Here is a 14,917-nt window from a genome sequence, read left to right as displayed (position 1 = left end):
ATTCATTCGCACGGATAAGTACTCAATGTAGCTGTCATTATTGTATTGACCCCGTTGTCATTGAAACTCGTATTTTGTTATGTAGTGAAATTTTATATATCTGTATTAAATAACCGCGAATATAGCGGAATCGAATCTCACCTATACAGTCTTATTACACTATAAACGGCTCTAATATTACCACCTATACAGTATTATTACACTGTAAAACTCTAATATTACCACCTATACAGTATTATTACACTGTACACGACTCTAATATTACCACCCATACAGTAATATTATACTGTAAAACTCTAATATTACCATCTATATGGTAAAATTACACTGAAAAAGACTCTAATATCACCACCTATACAGTATTATTACACTGTAAACGACTTTAATATTACCACCTATACAGTATTATTACACTGTAAACGACTCTAATATTACCACCTATACAGTAATATTACACTGTAAACGACTTTTATATTACCACCTATACAGTATTATTACACTGTAAACGACTCTAATATTACCACCTATACAGTAATATTACACTGTAAACGGCTCTAATATTACCACCTATACAGTATTATTACACTGTAATCGACTCTAATATTACCACCTTTACAGTAATATTACACTGTAAACGGCTCTAATATTACCACCTATACAGTATTATTACACTGTAAACGACTCTAATATTACCACCTATACAGTATTATTACACTGTAAACGACTCTAATATTACCACCTATACAGTAATATTACACTGTAAACGACTCTAATATTACCACTTATACAGTAATATTACACTGTAAACGGCTCTAATATTACCACCTATACAGTATGATTACACTGTAAACGACTCTAATATTACCACCTATACAGTAATATTACATTGTAAACGACTCTAATATTACCACCTGTACAGTATTATTACACTGTAAAATACTCTAATATTACCACCTATACAGTAATATTACATTGTAAACGACTCTAATATTACCACCTATACAGTAATATTACACTGTAAACGGCTCTAATATTACCACCTATACAGTATTATTACATTGTAAACGACTCTAATATTACCACCTATACAGTATTATTTCATTGTAAACGACTCTAATATTACCACCTATACAGTAATATTATACTGTAAACGACTTTAATATTACAGCCTATACAGTATTATTACACTGTAAACGACACTAATATTACCACCTATACAGTATTATTACATTGTAAACGACTCTAATATTACAGCCTATACAGTAATATTATACAGTAAACGACTTTAATATCACCACCTATACAATATTATTACACTGTAAACGACTCTAATATTACCACCTTTACAGTATTATTACACTGTACACGACTCTAATATTACCACCCATACAGTAATATTATACTGTAAAACTCTAATATTACCACCTATACAGTATTATTACACTGTAAACGACTTTAATATTACCACCTATACAGTATTATTACACTGTATACGACTCTAATATTACCACCTATACAGTAATATTACACTGTAAACGACTCTAATATTACCACCTTTACAGTAATATTACACTGTAAACGGCTCTAATATTACCACCTTTACAGTATTATTACACTGTAATCGACTCTAATATTACCACCTTTACAGTAATATTACACTGTAAACGGCTCTAATATTACCACCTATACAGTATTATTACACTGTAAACGACTCTAATATTACCACCTATACAGTATTATTACACTGTAAACGACTCTAATATTACCACCTATACAGTAATATTACACTGTAAACGACTCTAATATTACCACCTATACAGTATTATTACACTGTAAACGACTCTAATATTACCACCTATACAGTAATATTACACTGTAAACGACTCTAATATTACCACCTATACAGTATTATTACACTGTAAACGACTCTAATATTACCACCTATACAGTAATATTACACTGTAAACGACTCTAATATTACCACCTATACAGTAATATTACACTGTAAACGACTCTAATATTACCACCTATACAGTATTATTACACTGTAAACGACTCTAATATTACCACCTATACAGTATTATTACATTGTAAACGACTCTAATATTACCACCTATACAGTATTATTACACTGTAAACGACTCTAATATTACCACCTATACAGTATTATTATACAGTAAACGACTTTAATATTACCACCTATACAGTAATATTACACTGTAAACGACTCTAATATTACCACATATACAGTATTATTACACTGTAAACGACTCTAATATTACCACCTATACAGTATTATTACACTGTAAACGACACTAATATTACCACCTATACAGTATTATTACACTGTAAACGACTCTAATATTACCACCTATACAGTAATATTACACTGTAAACGACTCTAATATTACCACCTATACAGTATTATTACATTGTAAACGACTTTAATATTACCACCTATACAGTATTATTACACTGTAAACGACTCTAATATTACCACCTATACAGTATTATTACACTGTAAACGACTCTAATATTACCACCTATACAGTATTATTACACTGTAAACGACTCTAATATTACCACCTATACAGTATTATTACACTGTAAACGACTCTAATATTACCACCTATACAGTATTATTACACTGTAAACGACTCTAATATTACCACTTATACTGTAATATCACACTGTAAACGACTCTAATATTACCACCTATACAGTATTATTACACTGTAAACGACTCTAATATTACCACCTATACAGTATTATTACACTGTAAACGACTCTAATATTACCACCTATACAGTATTATTACACTGTAAACGACTCTAATATTACCATCTATACAGTATTATTACACTGTAAACGACTTTAATATTACCATCTATACAGTATGATTACACTGTAAACGACTCTAATATTACCACCTATACAGTATTATTACACTGTAAACGACACTAATATTACCACCTATACAGTATTATTACACTGTAAACGACTCTAATATTACCATCTATACAGTATGATTACACTGTAAACGACACTAATATTACCACCTATACAGTATTATTACATTGTAAACGACTCTAATATTACCACTTATACAGTAATATAACACTGTAAACGGCTCTAATATTACCACCTATACAGTATTATTACACTGTAAACGACTCTAATATTACCACCTATACAGTATTATTACACTGTAAACGACTCTAATATTACCACCTATACAGTATTATTACACTGTAAACGACTCTAATATTACCACTTATACAGTAATATTACACTGTAAACGGCTCTAATATTACCACCTATACAGTATTATTACACTGTAAACGACTCTAATATTACCACCTATACAGTATTATTATACAGTAAACGACTTTAATATTACCACCTATACAGTAATATTACACTGTAAACGACACTAATATTACCACCTATACAGTATTATTACACTGTAAACGACTCTAATATTACCATCTATACAGTATGATTACACTGTAAACGACTCTAATATTACCACCTATACAGTATTATTACACTGTAAACGACTCTAATATTACCACCTATACAGTATTATTACACTGTAAACCAATCAGAACACTGCTTACAAATGACATTGGAGAAAATTAAGATTTGCAAATATCTCTCCGGCATGTTATATGACGTCATAATAATTCACTAGTAAAAAATATCAGAAAAAAGTTATATTTTTCACTAGTGATTTAGATCAAGCCAAGCAAAACATATATCTCCCGACCGAGAAAAATATCGAAACTTCTTCAAAATCGTTACTCGTTTCTTTTTCTTCACTGCCAGCATTAGAAGAGTTGAGACGACGACGGATTCGTCTGCTACAAGGGCAATGAAGAGGATGGGTTGGTGGTAAGGATGGATTCATCCATAGCAGGGGCAATGGAGATGATGAGTTGAGAAGGATGGGTTCGTTTGTTACAGGGACAGTAAGGAAGATTAGTTAGGGGCAAGGAAGAGACAGTGAAGAGGACGAGTTGGAATTGAGGATGGGTTCGACTGTTATAGAGACCATGAAGAGGATGAGGTGGGATAAGGATGGGTTTGTCCTCAACAGAGACAGTGAAGAAGAACAGTTAGGGTAAGGATGGGCTTTTCTATTACAGGGACAATGAAGAGGATGAGTTGGGGGGGGGGGGGGGGGGGGGGGGGGGGGGAGGTAAGGAGGTTTTTTTCTGTTACAGGGACAGCGAAGAAGAAGACTTGAGGTAAGTATGGGTTTTTCTATTACAGGGACAATAAAGAGGATGAGTTGGGGGGGGGGGGGGGGGGGGGGGGGGGGGGGTAAGGAGGTTTTTTTTTCTGTTACATGGGCAGCGAAGAAGAACAGTTAGGGGTTTTCTATTACAAGGCATAAAAGAGGATGAGTTGGGGGGGTAAAGGATGGGGTTTTTTTCTATTACAGAGACAATAAAGAGGATGAGTTGGGGGGTAGATGGGGTTTTCTATTACGAGACAATAAAGAGGCTATTTTGGGGGGGGGGGGGGGTAGGATTTGGGTTTTTCTATTACAGAAGACAATAAGAGATAGATTGGGGGTAAGGATGGGGGTTTTTATACAGGGACACATAAAGAGGATGAGTTGGGGGTGTAAAGGGAATTGGGGGTTTCTATTACAGGACATAAAGAAGATGATTGGGGTAGGATGGGGTTTTCTGTTACAGGACAGTGAAGAGGATATTTGGGTAAGGATGGGGTTTTCTATTACAGAGACAGTGAAGACGATGAGTTGGGGTAGGGTAGGAGGTTGTCTGTTACAGGGACCAATGAGAGGATGAGTGGGGGGTAAGGAGGTTTTTCTGTTACAGGGACAGCGAAGAAGAAGACTTGAGGTAAGTATGGGTTTTTCTATTACAGGGACAATAAAGAGGATGAGTTGGGGGGGGGGGGGGGGGGGGGTAAGGAGTTTTTTTTTTTCTGTTACATGGGCAGCGAAGAAGAACAGTTAGGGTTTTCTATTACAGAGGCAATAAAGAGGATGAGTTGGGGGGGTAAGGATGGGGTTTTCTATTACAGAGACAATAAAGAGGATGAGTTGGGGGGGTAAGGATGGGGTTTTCTATTACAGGGACAATAAAGAGGATGAGTTGGGGGTGTAAGGATGGGGTTTTCTATTACAGAGACAATAAAGAGGATGAGTTGGGGGGTAAGGATGGGGTTTTCTATTACAGGGACAATAAAGAGGATGAGTTGGGGGGGGTAAGGATGGGGTTTTCTATTACAGGGACAATAAAGAGGATGAGTTGGGGGGGGGGGGAGGTAAGGAGTTTTTTTTCTGTTACAGGGACAGCGAAGAAGAAGACTTGAGGTAAGTATGGGTTTTTCTATTACAGGGACAATAAAGAGGATGAGTTGGGGGGGGGGGGGGGGGGGGGGGGTAAGGAGTTTTTTTTTTCTGTTACATGGGCAGCGAAGAAGAACAGTTAGGGTTTTCTATTACAGAGGCAATAAAGAGGATGAGTTGGGGGGGGTAAGGATGGGGTTTTCTATTACAGAGACAATAAAGAGGATGAGTTGGGGGGTAAGGATGGGGTTTTCTATTACAGAGACAATAAAGAGGATGAGTTGGGGGGGGGGGGGGTAAGGATGGGGTTTTCTATTACAGAGACAATAAAGAGGATGAGTTGGGGGGTAAGGATGGGGTTTTCTATTACAGGGACAATAAAGAGGATGAGTTGGGGGGGGGGGGGGGTAAGGAGGTTTTTTTTCTGTTACAGGGACAGCGAAGAAGAAGACTTGAGGTAAGTATGGGTTTTTCTATTACAGGGACAATAAAGAGGATGAGTTGGGGGGGGGGGGGGGGGGGGGTAAGGAGGTTTTTTTTCTGTTACATGGGCAGCGAAGAAGAACAGTTAGGGTTTTCTATTACAGAGGCAATAAAGAGGATGAGTTGGGGGGGGTAAGGATGGGGTTTTCTATTACAGAGACAATAAAGAGGATGAGTTGGGGGGTAAGGATGGGGTTTTCTATTACAGAGACAATAAAGAGGATGAGTTGGGGGGGGGGGGGGGTAAGGATGGGGTTTTCTATTACAGAGACAATAAAGAGGATGAGTTGGGGGGTAAGGATGGGGTTTTCTATTACAGGGACAATAAAGAGGATGAGTTGGGGGTGTAAGGATGGGGTTTTCTATTACAGAGACAATAAAGAGGATGAGTTGGGGGGTAAGGATGGGGTTTTCTATTACAGGGACAATAAAGAGGATGAGTTGGGGGGGTAAGGATGGGGTTTTCTATTACAGGGACAATAAAGAGGATGAGTTGGGGGGGGGGGGGGGTAAGGAGGTTTTTTTCTGTTACAGGGACAGCGAAGAAGAAGACTTGAGGTAAGTATGGGTTTTTCTATTACAGGGACAATAAAGAGGATGAGTTGGGGGGGGGGGGGGGGGGGGGGGGGTAAGGAGTTTTTTTTTTCTGTTACATGGGCAGCGAAGAAGAACAGTTAGGGTTTTCTATTACAGAGGCAATAAAGAGGATGAGTTGGGGGGGTAAGGATGGGGTTTTCTATTACAGAGACAATAAAGAGGATGAGTTGGGGGGTAAGGATGGGGTTTTCTATTACAGGGACAATAAAGAGGATGAGTTGGGGGTGTAAGGATGGGGTTTTCTATTACAGAGACAATAAAGAGGATGAGTTGGGGGGTAAGGATGGGGTTTTCTATTACAGGGACAATAAAGAGGATGAGTTGGGGGGGGTAAGGATGGGGTTTTCTATTACAGGGACAATAAAGAGGATGAGTTGGGGGGGGGGGGGAGGTAAGGAGGTTTTTTTCTGTTACAGGGACAGCGAAGAAGAAGACTTGAGGTAAGTATGGGTTTTTCTATTACAGGGACAATAAAGAGGATGAGTTGGGGGGGGGGGGGGGGGGGGGGGGGTAGGGGTAAGGAGTTTTTTTTTTTCTGTTACATGGGCAGCGAAGAAGAACAGTTAGGGTTTTCTATTACAGAGGCAATAAAGAGGATGAGTTGGGGGGGTAAGGATGGGGTTTTCTATTACAGAGACAATAAAGAGGATGAGTTGGGGGGGGGGGGGGGGGGGTAAGGATGGGGTTTTCTATTACAGAGACAATAAAGAGGATGAGTTGGGGGGTAAGGATGGGGTTTTCTATTACAGGGACAATAAAGAGGATGAGTTGGGGGTGTAAGGATGGGGTTTTCTATTACAGAGACAATAAAGAGGATGAGTTGGGGGGTAAGGATGGGGTTTTCTATTACAGGGACAATAAAGAGGATGAGTTGGGGGGGTAAGGATGGGGTTTTCTATTACAGGGACAATGAAGAGGATGAGTTGGGGGGGGGGGGGGGGGGTAAGAAGTTTTTTTTCTGTTACAGGGACAGCGAAGAAGAAGACTTGAGGTAAGTATGGGGTTTTCTATTACAGGGACAATGAAGAGGATGAGTTGGGGGGGGGGGGGGGGGTGGGGGGGGGGGGGTTAAGGAGGTTTTTTTTTTTTGTTACATGGGCAGCGAAGAAGAAGACTTGAGGTAAGGATGGGGTTTTCTATTACAGAGACAGTGAAGAGGATGAGTTGGTGGTAGGGTAAGGATAGGTTCGTCTGTTACAGGGACCAATGAGAGGATGAGTTGGGGGGTAAGGATGGGGTTTTCTATTACAGGGACAATAAAGAGGATGAGTTGGGGGTGGGGGCGGGGGGGGGGGGGGGTAAGGATGGGGTTTTCTATTACAGGGACCAATGAGAGGATGAGTTGGGGGGTAAGGATGGGGTTTTCTATTACAGGGACAATGAAGAGGATGAGTTGGGGGTAAGGATGGGGTTTTCTATTACAGGGACAATGAAGAGGATGAGTTGGGGGTAAGTATGGGGTTTTCTATTACAGGGACAATAAAGAGGATGAGTTGGGTGGGGGGGGGGGGGGGGTAAGGATGGGGTTTTCTATTACAGGCACAATGAAGACGATGAGTTGGTGGTAGGGTAAGGATGGGGTTTTCTATTACAGAGACAATAAAGAGGATGAGTTGGGGTAAGGATGGGGTTTTCTATTACAGGGACAATGAAGAGGATGAGTTGGGGGGAGGGGAGGTAAGGAGTTTTTTTTTCTGTTACAGGGACAGTGAAGAGGATGAGTTGGGGGTTAAGGATGGGGTTTTCTATTACAGAGACAATAAAGAGGATGAGTTGGGGGTAAGGATGGGGTTTTCTATTACAGGGACAATGAAGAAGATGAGTTGGGGGGGGGAGGTAAGGAGTTTTTTTTCTGTTACAGGGACAGTGAAGAGGATGAGTTGGGGGTAAGGATGGGGTTTTCTATTACAGAGACAATAAAGAGGATGAGTTGGGTGGAGGGGGGGGGGGGGGGGTAAGGATGGGGTTTTCTATTACAGGCACAATGAAGACGATGAGTTGGTGGTAGGGTAAGGATGGGGTTTTCTATTACAGAGACAATAAAGAGGATGAGTTGGGGGTAAGGATGGGGTTTTCTATTACAGGGACAATGAAGAGGATGAGTTGGGGGGAGGGGAGGTAAGGATTTTTTTTTTCTGTTACAGGGACAGTGAAGAGGATGAGTTGGGGGTAAGGATGGGGTTTTCTATTACAGAGACAATAAAGAGGATGAGTTGGGGGTAAGGATGGGGTTTTCTATTACAGGGACAATGAAGAAGATGAGTTGGGGGGGGGGGGGGGGGAGGTAAGGAGTTTTTTTTCTGTTACAGGGACAGTGAAGAGGATGAGTTGGGGGGTAAGGATGGGGTTTTCTATTACAGAGACAATAAAGAGGATGAGTTGGGGGTAAGGATGGGGTTTTCTATTACAGAGACAATAAAGAGGATGAGTTGGGGGTAAGGATGGGGTTTTCTATTACAGGGACAATGAAGAGGATGAGTTGGGGGGGGGGGGGGGGGAGGTAAGGAGTTTTTTTTTCTGTTACAGGGACAGCGAAGAAGAAGAGCTGAGGTAAGGATGGGTTTTTCTATTACAAGGACAGTGAATAGATCAAAACTGATTTACTGCTGCCCTTGCGAAATGTCGGATATTCATCTTATTATTTCAATACTATCTGCTCTTGATGCCCCTTTCGTTTGATGTCTTCTTGAGATGGTTTTTTTAAAAACTCGTTTTCTTCAACTTTGACACCATCGTAGTAAAAGAAGATCGTAAAAAATACCGTCCTGATGACCGATGTTTTGTCTTTCCAAAAGGATCTTTTAATTCCCAAAGCTTCATTTTAGATTTAGAGCCCAGAATTTACCCCTCTTTCAAAATGTTACAACAGGGAGGCTCTATCTCATCTTGTATTCTTTTGACTTCCATTTCTGTTTGATAATTCTTAGAAATGACGATAAAAAGGTATAGAATTGAACATAATTTCAATGCAATTGAGCTAGACTTACCAGTGGTGTGGTCAGAACTACAGCCGGTCTTAGCAGATGGAGTAGGGGTTTTTCGCTTTTTGAATTGTCGAGTTGTACTGTGCTGTAGAGAGGGACATGGTGTCTCAAAGGAACATATAACAGCTGAAGTGAAAAATGTATATATAAACAGAAATATGTATGCCTTCTTTAAAATAAGAAAGTCTTATGATATCCGATATTCATATCAAAAATATATTTTACGATTTCAGGGAAACGACTCTCAAGGTGAATAAATGAATTGGAAAAAAACACATGCATTGCATTTTTTTTTCACTATCACAATCGTAGTGGTTTTCCGCCAAACCATTATCATCATACCGAAAATAACTACCTTTAGATTTTAACAAAAGAAAGAAAGAAAAACCGCATTTCTCGCGTAATATCCAGAGTAAAACAAACTTTAATAGGTTTTTCCTTTACACATGATATAGTTATACCAATTATTATGAACGATATTTTGTGTGAAAATGCTGTAAACCATATGCCTTTAATTGATAATTTGATAAAAATATTACTTAGTAGGATAACCTAAATAACAATCACATTTGAACCGTATCAAATTGTTTTAGTTTTTTTGTTTTTGTGTGTGTGTTTTTAACTCTTGTTAATCAATATTATGAAGACGCCATTACACTGAAATGCCTCACCTAGGCAAGGTAGCGTGACGCCCGACCGGGTAACAATATACTGACAACGGGCGAATCAGTCATTCAATTCAACTTCAAATGGACATTCCCAACATTCAAACATTTTCAGTGACCTAAATGCAAGTTTGTTTAATTTTAGATTAATGTTGACAGGCAATGACATAATTTTGCTTGTAACAAAGATTTGTATTGGCTTAAAATTAATGTTGTCAGTCCATGACGTAAACAAATGACGGCTCTGTTTATAACGTCGCTGTTGATTGGTTGATACATACCAGGTATGCGTATTAATTGCAAAGAGAAAAATGTTCATCAATAAAAAGTGGATAAGGTACAGTAGATTGAAGTATAAGGATTAGCTTGAAAATATATTCTGTATGCTGATGAGCCACAACTCAAGATATGACGTGTACTACAAATAACAAAAAATGTTCGAGTTAATTTATTGACCGTCAGTAGGGCAGACCATGGACAAAAGGCGATTTCTCTAAGATATTAGACTAAACATGAGAAAGGAAACGAAAAGGAAGAGCTTGATAAGTAAAACTGTGTCCAGAAATATACACGACCTTCCAAATTAGATTAAAAGACAATTTGTTTGAGAACTTCTATATACTAATTAACGTACCACAGAGAGGAAACATTTGTCTCCAGAGTCCACTAGCTAGGCAAATCTGGTCGTTCTTCTGTAAATAGTTAGCCGTGCAGTTATACGGAAAGTGTTCACCGGCTTTGAAGTAATGCTGTTTGTCATTCTCAATCATGGCTATGTCATATACTGGCCTGTTTAAATCACATTCTGAAAGTTAAATAATATAATGAGACATTACCCAAAATATGACAGGCGACATGTATTTATATACATAACAGGTATTTTTTACTAGCAATATGACAAAAATGTTCGTGTTTAAATAAAATTTGGCAAACAATTAAACTTCACGACCTTAAAGACCACGAATATACCATTTATGATATACCCTTTCTGTAGTCGAAGAAAAATCATGATTGGTATACTGAACAGTTATTGTCTTATTCATAATATTAGTCGATGACCCAAAACTGAAATATGAGGAAATATTGTAATTCCGTGTGCTTCATCCACTATCTCCTGTCAATCGTCTGATATTCGATATATTGCTAAACCTTTCATATTTTGATTTCTATTTATACATTTTTGAACGCATTACAGAAAAGTTTTGACTTTTCGCGTTTTTTGGTAGAGAATGTACACGGATGCGTTCTATCACGACTCGAAAGACATCTGATACAATCTAACGCCTCTTGGTTAATGTGAAGAAATTGTTCAAAGGGAAAAATTGATGGTACATGGCTAGTAGCATGTTGGGGTAGAGGGCTACAATTTTATATAATCTATCTTGACCTACTTTCTTGATCACAGAGGCAAGATGTGTTGAATTTGTTTGGCTGCTTATCGATACGATCTACCAAGTATTATGTTTTGGGTCACAAATGATATATAGAGGATATCTAACAGTGTCTTCAGTAAAACCAAATATATTTCACGAGTGGGGCTAATATTTTGATATCAAAATATTAGCCACACGAGTGAAATATATTTGGTATTACTGAAGACACTGTTAGATATTCTGTTTATTACATTTTTTATCAACGAAAAACCTACCCCGTATGCTAACTAGGCCTACAGCGATAATTTGTAAACAAAAAAAGTAGTTCCCCCTGTCAAGGTGCTGACATATATGTCGGGCTTTCTGATTAATTTGATTGGTCAAATCAGCAAAAGTGATATTTTTCACTAGTGAAAAATATCACTTTTATAGAATGAATAATTTTTGATATTTCACTGGTAAAAATGTAATAAAAGGTGATATGATGGGTGAAATTTGAATTAGCACATTCCAGCAGCGAGGATCATCAGTATTTTCAATGTAGGATTTACATACCCGAGATGTTTCTATTTGTAATAAAACTCGATAAATATTGTACTTGTCCTCTATATACAGAATGGAAAACTTACCATTGACACAGGTTGTAGCTCCAGAACTCAACTCAACACACATCTGAGATGACGAGCAAAGATTTGGAGGGCACGAATCGTTCGACTGTTAATGAGAATGTTGCTATAATATAACACCCATTAACCTTGTATAGTTGATAATATTCGCAGGGATTTAATTTCGCTATATACACGGTTATTAGATATAGTGCGAGAAAAAAAACCCAGCGAATATCTAAAATATACAAACAAATGTATAAGAATATTCACTGAAGAATGTATACAAGTCTTGGATGCACGACATGTAATACCTGCTTACGTATACTTGTGAATCTCACAAAATTTAACAGATAACAAAAATGATCGCACTTAATGAAACAACTATAGTTACTTAAGGATTAACATCAATTATTTTTTTCTGTTATACAGTCATAACAGAAAAAACTGGAGTGTACTCTAAATAAACCGCGAAGCGGTTTATGAAGAGAGTACACTCCAGTTTTTTTATGTTATGACTGTATAACAGAAAAAATAATTAATGTTAATCCTTATAATTTAATTTCGTCTTATACACACCAAGATATTTCACTTTCTTTGGCGAACTCTTTTCTGTGATAAATTATTACGCAACGTCATCAGCCAATCAAAAATGACGTTACATTTCGCAACGTCAAAAATTTGGTTATGGGGGTATAACAAAATTATTTCAGCCAATGAAAATGCGTCTTTCATACAAAATTAAATTACACATGTATAATGGTTTTGTACAGCCTTCGTGTGATTTTAACAGACCCGACGATGCCGACTTCTACACAAAAAGATCCCACCCTATTTTAGATTTATAACACATATAAAACTTCACTTACCTGGACGGAGGGGACACGACTATTCACGAATGTGGTTTTTTCAATCAGTGTTGTAGAAGTTAATGTCTGATTGTTCAATTCACAAAGTCCATTGAACTTGTTATAGTTGAAAGAACTGCACACGTGTGCATGGCGAAAACACTCGTTATAGCAATCACGGTATCCCTTGTTAGCAAGTTTTTTGATGACATAGCCATCCAATCGTCCAGGTCTCACTTTCCTGAAGCAGTCTTTCATATCAGTACATGTTGCAATGGACAGTGGCATCAGACAACCAAGAAAGAAAGTAAGAATGACACATAAGATTGATAAATGCATCATTTCGTTAGAAGTGTTGTTCAACCCGCCAACGTATGTATGCCATGTACCAAACAATAACTAATTACCAAAGCCCGCAACCTACTGTTACAAGACGTATTGATTCCATCATCCTACAATGTCCCAATTTCATGGTCAGGTGACCTTGTAGAAGAATGTTTGTTTTATCTAATCAACCTAGACGTGTAGCGTCATCATAACAGTCAGGTCCGACTGAAGGCAGCCGTCATGGAGACACCAACAAACCCAAACACTGAAAGACGAGCATGTATTTCAACCCGATTTGGTCTGAAACATTATTGGGGATGGTATTTCTGAAGTAAATACAGTTGATTTTGCTCCTTATGACAAAGGGGCGGTATTCTAAAGGAAAAGGTTGCTGATTACAACCAAATACAAAAAATGATCAAATAAACGGGAATGATTCAACCCATGGAGCAGCGGGAGGGGCCCAATATATGGAATTAGCAAAAGGCTGATTTGAAAATTAAAACTGTATTATTTAACATGGAAAAATCATTTTATACTCCCACTTTGATACCTAAACTTTCTATGAACTCGCACAAAAATCTGATGTTTTGAATAACACATCATATGCAGATGACTTGACCTGATTGGGTTTATTTTGGTTTATTTTGTTTTAACGTCCTATTAACAGCCAGGGTCATTTAAGGACGTGCCTGGTTTTAGAGGTGGAGGAAAGCCGGAGTACAACCACCGGCCTTCGGCCAGTACCAGGCAACTGCCCCAAGTGTGTTTCAAACACGCAATCCAGAGGTGGAGGGGCTAGTGATTAAGTGTCAGGACATCTTAACCACTCGGCTACTGCGGCCCTAGACTTGACCTGGAAAATATATATATATATCACCAAGAGCCGCAGAATTGACATCCGTCATTTATTCCACTATTGAGTGATGTTTATACACTCAAATACATAGAGTCTGTACCAGATAAATATAAAGTTTATATGGTAATGATTTCCGTCCGTGTATTAAACATTGAAAAATAGATTACTGCATGTGGTGGTATGGTATGAATAATATTTGAAATGCCAAATGCTACTCATAAAAGGACCAATGGGCCTGTATCACTCACCTGTTTGACAGCCAACGAAGTGTGGACTTTGTTGAAGGATTAGGCTCACGTAAATTTCAAAGAATAACAAAGTTTAATGCTTTCTGCAATTGAATCATACCTTCTTTATTCCTGAGCAAAATTACATATCATTGTATATATAATGTGATGTACACTATTGAACAATTATGGACCGTTGGTGAGGTCAATATGGTTTTATACCAACCTGGTGAAATCAAATATTAACCATGGGCGTAGCCCGAGGTCAGTATTTTAGATTTAAACAGGTTGGTATATTACTTTTTAAATCAGATAAGAAATTTGTTTGCAAAAGGGTGCAGTTCCCTAATATTTATCTTGATATTAGGATATTACATTGGAACATTAGATCTGACGTCACAATGATTATGACGTCATAAACACAATATTTACTCATATACAGAAACATTAATATGACAAAGGTATTGACCTCCACGTGAGAATGTCTTAGTCAATGAGAATTGAGGAAAATAGGACCATATGAAAATGTTATACGTTAAAAAAAATTAAATTTGTTTATACCAAGATCATTCAATTAAAAAGAAGACAAAAGTCGTTTAACAGGAAAATTAGATTTCGTATGG

This window comes from Pecten maximus, chromosome 19 (assembly GCF_902652985.1).
Source record: "Pecten maximus chromosome 19, xPecMax1.1, whole genome shotgun sequence".
Taxonomy (NCBI): domain Eukaryota; kingdom Metazoa; phylum Mollusca; class Bivalvia; order Pectinida; family Pectinidae; genus Pecten; species Pecten maximus.
The sequence above is the reverse complement of the archived record's forward strand: the minus strand, read 5'-3'. Positions refer to the sequence as shown.